Genomic DNA, 5,952 nt, shown 5'->3' on the forward strand with positions numbered 1-5,952 from the left:
TCTTTCTCCTACTGCCTTGGCCCTTATCCACTTTGCTGTCCAATTGGAAGAGTTAAAAGGATTAGAACTAAAACCAAGCAATTTCATTTTTAGCAACTCTGGTTTGATGATAGAGATCAAAACAATTGGTTGAAATTGATTCAGTGCACCATTTTGAATTTCATTTTTCTATACTCTCCCTGTGCTTTGTTTTGCAGATACCTAAAGTTACAGCTAAATGTACAGACCAGATGGACTGTTTTGATTGTCAACATTAATCAAACCAGTCAAGCAATCACCTTGGTTTATCTGTGTAGATACAGCCTCTGCATTGACTGTTACTATTTGTCCTTCATGAAACTAAATTGGTTTTTAAAAATCTGACTTGGATTGTTTGAGGTTTTTCCTGAAAAGCTGATTGAGGACAAGTAAGGAATGAGTCAGAGAAATCCTTAGCAGTATCAAGTCTAGTGGTTCCAATCTATGGGTTTAGAGGCTCTGAACAACCCTGCAGAGCTATTACAAAGTATCTATGAATTCTCATGCCAATCCATAGCAAAGCAAATGCCTTCCATAGATAAAATAAATGCTGCCATACATACGTGTATTACTATTGTGTGAATGCATATACACATATATGTATAAATTTTGGAGGCCCCCATTGACTCTCTGATCAATGACTGCTTCATCTTTAATTTTTTTTAAAATTTCTCTTTTGTGCACAAAGGAGCAAAGAAAAGCTGAGCAGCTTTAAAAACATGTAGTATGTATTATGTCAGCTTTCTTGAAGTGGAAATTTATTGTTTTTTATTGAATCCTCTCATGTTCTAATCCTATGACTTCACTTATATAGGGAATGCCCAGTGTGGAAGTTCTCTCTATGAATGCAGGTGGACAATTGCTTTGAAACTTAAACTCATAGAATGCTGGAGCTGGAAGGCATCTCAGATCATCTAGTCCAACCCTCTTATTTCACAGATGAAGAAACTGAGGCTCAAAGAGAGAAAGTGACTCACCCAGGATCATACAACCAGTGGGGGAAAAAGGCAGGATTTGAACCCAGACCCTCTAACTTCAAACCCAGTGCTCTTTCCACTTAATATTATTTCAACAATACTTTGTATGTATGTATAAACATTCAAAAGCTATACATACACACACACACACACACACACACACACACACACACACATATATATGTATATATTTACTTATTTAGCATGACTCTGGCATATACTGGTTTGTGACCCAGGGCAAGTCATTTAAGTGACTCAAGTCTTTCTCCCAGGCAGGTCTCTAAGACCGTAAATTGCAGAGAAGCTCTAACCTGTTCTTGCAGAGAGAATTTCCTCCACTTATGAAATCACAAATCCATTCCCCATTCCCCTCCCCAATATATGGTCTCCTATACTATTATTTACATTATAAAACACTATATATATACATATACATATATATATACATTATATATGTATATATATGTGCATATATGTATATATGTATATATATATACTTGTAATTTTTAAAATTTATGTTAAACTTAAATACAAAAGAAAAAAAGGAAAAAATTGCTATGTACACAGCTGAACATAAGAGAGGATTCAATATAAAACAACAAATTTCCATTTCAAGAAAGCCTATGTAATAAATAGTACACATCGTTTTCAGAGTTGCCCAGATTTGCTTTGCTTCCTTGTGCACAAAAGAGAAATTTTTAAAAATTTTAAAATGAAGTAGTTATCAATCACAGAGTCAACAGGGAAACTCCGAAATTTATTGAGTAGGGGAATGATATGGTCAGACCCAAGCTTTAGGAAAATCACTTAGGCAGATATGTGGACAAGGAATTAGAGAGGAGAGAAAGTTGAGACCTGGAGCCAAATTCGGATACTATTGCAATTAAGCCAGATGAGAGGTGATGAGGGTTTGAAATGTGGGAGATGATGTGGACGTATAAATGACAAGATTTGGCAACTGACTGAATATGTGGGGCATCTGAAAATTAGGAGTCAAAGTGGACACCAAGGTTGCAAACCTGGATGACTGAGAATGAGCCAGAAATAAGGAAGTTTTAAATAAGGATGGGTTTGAAAGGAAAAGATAATAAGATGAGATCTGTAAAGCACATTGCAACCCGCCCAGCCCACTTCAGTGTTGCCTTATTGGGGAAGAGGGAGAAGCTGGGAAAGAAGTCTGAATTTATGAGCAGCTGTACCTAAACAGCTATTGAGAGATGATGGTACAGGTGCTAGTCAAAGTTAGTTAGTAATCACCATGAGGGCACAAGTCTAAGACAGAATGGGAGAGACTGGGGACTCACACAACTACTTGAGGGGACTTGGTGGGACGATGTTAGCCAAGTGAAGGTGACAGTATGTTTTTGTAGGAGGCAGTCCTCCCCACTGGCTACAGTAGAAAGAACAGTGAGTTATGACTCTTTTCAGCCACTGGTTGGTTAATCACACACCCTTTGGGGTCATGTCTTCCAGAAAACCAATCCCTTTGTGGATAATTGGCTCAGGGCTTGGGTTAAATGAATTACTTAGAGGCACACAGCTTACATATATCAAAGGCAGAACTTGAACCCAGAACTTCCTGACACCAATGATCATCTACACTAAGCTGCTTCACCATGAAATGAGTAGGATTAATAAAAATATAAATTAATTTCCAAGCTTCACTGAACTAAGTAACTTTGGAATATTATGTAATTGTTTCTTAATCAACAGATACGAATAGTAAGCAGTACTATCATGGGAGAGACTGGTTCAACTTTTGAATATTAAGAGTGGGACCCTATAGGCAAAAAGGTGGAAAACCCCTGATCTTGTTTTAAAGATGAGGGAATGTTTCCTTTCCCTTCTCAGGTTTCAAACCAAGGCAGACCTTTATCTGATTGCGGTGTTTTATGAGTACCAAGTGGTTGGAGAAACAAGCCTTGTCTTTGAAATAAATCTCTTATCTCTCTCAGTGTTCTGGGCTAAGATCTGCCCCAGAGGCAGATGTCTCATATTCAGTGTCACAATCTCTAGAATTGGAGTCATTTACATGTTTGCCCACACCTTTCCTTTAGATAAGAGATTAACCAGTGTTAAATGTAAAGATAGTCATTAAGTTAGTAGTACTCAAACATTGGGTTACCAAGCAACTATATAGGAAAGTCAGTGGAAAGGAGGGTCTGCTAGACTCCAGCTAACCATGGCTTTATCTAGGCATTTATTTGCTCCCTGAGGTAGCCAGCTACAAGACATTTCAGAAAATAGCATCTCACCTGGATGAAGCCACCTTTAAAAGAATAATCATGTAAATGCAGAAGAAACTCTTTTCACAAAAAGAGTTCTTTGTCTTGAACCAACCCTGTGGAGTTTGGACTCCAAAGCAAGAGGTTTGAATAACCTTTCTCTTATGCCTCCACTGACCAGGCTACAGATGCTAGCAGCGATCATACAATTATCCAGCACTTTTGAAAACCCAGACACAATAATTGCCTCAATAAATCCCACTCAGGTCAAACAACTTGCTCACCAACAAGAACATTTCTTTCTCTCTCTCTTTTTTAAAATCCTTTTTGGCTTTCTAAAAGAATTGTCTGGACTATAGGATGTGACTTCTAAGGTAAATAGGGGACTCATTATCCCAGAATGGGGCAGGCCTTCTTTATTGTGGAAGTTGGGCATTGAAATTCTCCATTTTTCAAAGTGTTGAATGAGGGTATTTCTCATTTCTGACTCCCTGGTCCTCTGATCAGATCCTATCATTGGGATCTAATCTGAGTCAGCATGGTACAGTTGAAAGAACTATGGATTCAAAAATAAACTTGGAAAGTATTTATTATCTATTATATGCAAAGTGTTGTGCACCATAAATAAAGATAAATATGAAATAGTGCTGGTCCTCAAGGAGCTTGCAGTCCTCTAAGGGGAAATAATATACATATATACATACATTATATATATATATACATATATATATACATATATATAATGTATGTATATATAGTGTGTGTGTGTGTGCATGTATATATATATATATATATATATATATATATATATATAATGAGAGAGAGAGAGAGAGAGAAAGAGAGAAGGGGGAGAGAGTGGGAGAGAGACAGACAGAGAGACAAAGTCAGGGAGAGACAGAGACAGAGAGAAAGGGCAGCTCCCACTTGGAAAGCACCGGTACTTTGGAAGCAAAATGAAGATGGACCAAGGTAGGGAACTTGGAGAACAGCTAGGTGGTAAAATTAAGAGTGTTGGTCCTGGAGTCAGGAAGACCTGAGTTCAAATCTGACCTAAGACACTTACTAGCTATGTAATGCTGGGCAAGTCATTCTGTTTGCCTCAGTTTCCTCATCTGTTAAATGAGCTGGAGAAGAAAATGGCAAACCACTTCAATATATCTGCCAAGAAAATCCTGAATGAGGTCACAAAGATTCAGACATGACTGAAAAAGACTGAATGACAACTATATATGTATATATACACATGTATGTATGTACAGTACGTATCTGTATACATACACATATAAATACATATATACATGTATGTATGTGTATATATATGTATATATACACATGTATGTATGTACAGTACGTATCTGTATACATACACATATAAATACATATATACATGTATGTATGTGTATATATACACAGATATGTGTAAATACATATACATGTATACCCCACACGTCATACCCAAAAAAGTATGTAGTAATAAATAAAATGTATTTAATGCTCTATGGTTTGCAAAGTACTTTACATTTATGATCTCATTTGATCTTCACAACAACCCTGAGTGGTAGTAGCTATTATTATCCCCATTTTACAAATGGAAAAACTGAGACAGAACTTAAGTGATTTGCCCATATCATGTACCCTGTAAAGCTAGATTTGAACTCAGATATCCCCAACTCCAGGTCCAGTAGTCTATCCACTATATCATCTCTCTCTCTCTCTCTCTCTTCTCTCTCTTCTCTCTCTCTCTCTCTTCTCTCTCTCTCTCTCTCTCTCTCTATATATATATATATATATATATATATATATATGAAATACAAATAATAGGAGGGGATAGGGAAGAGAGCACCAACAACTAGGTTTAGATCCTGGCTCTGCCCCTTCCCGTCAACATGCTCTGGGGCAAGTCATGGAGCCTCAATAGTCAGAAAAGGAAAGGGGCTGGAGAAGAAAACCCCAGAAGCCCCTTCCAGTTCCAACTCTCTGATCCTGTAAATCTGTAATTCTGTGTAACCTGAGTACCAGAGCCCATCAGCATAGGACTTTCTCCTCACTGATGGTTATCAGTGCCCTGACCTGTATAGTGGGCCACCTGGTGCTGGTTAGAGTAGGAGAGAAGAGAGGTCCACTTCTCTTCAGACTCTCTTCTTCAGTGCTCACCAGTAGCTTTGGGCTTTTCTTGCTTCCAGCTTCCAGAGAAGATGGACAATGCTTCTCACATAAATGGGCTATATGACAATGAGCCAGTTATATCTAGCTCTTCTCAGAGCTAGATAGAACTCTGAGTCTAAATTAGAGATGAATTGTTAATGTGCGTGGATGAGGTAGATAGAAAGCTGGACCTAGAGTAAGGAACATTTAAGTAAAAATGCAGCCTCAGAAACTAGTTATGTGATCCTAGGCAAGTCACCTAAATTGCTGTCTGCCTCGGTTTTCTCATCTGTAAAATGGGGATAATAATAACACCTACTTCCCCAGGATTGTTGTGAAGGTCAAATGAAACAGAATTTTTTAAATGCTTTGCACACCTTAAAAATCACTGTTTAAATGCTAAATACTATTATCATTATTTTGGAGGGCGTTTCCTCACTAGGGAGTTCCCTACAACAAAAATTCACAGGCTCAGACAAAATAACAACACTACAAGTCATTGAAGATACAAAAACAAAAACTAAATAGTTCCTGCCCTCAAGAAGCTTACCTTCTAATTTTGAATCCTACCTCCTCACAAAGAAAAA

This window comes from Phascolarctos cinereus, unplaced genomic scaffold (assembly GCF_003287225.1).
Source record: "Phascolarctos cinereus isolate Bilbo 61053 unplaced genomic scaffold, phaCin_HiC Scaffold_9;HRSCAF=440, whole genome shotgun sequence".
Classification (NCBI taxonomy): Eukaryota; Metazoa; Chordata; class Mammalia; order Diprotodontia; family Phascolarctidae; genus Phascolarctos; species Phascolarctos cinereus.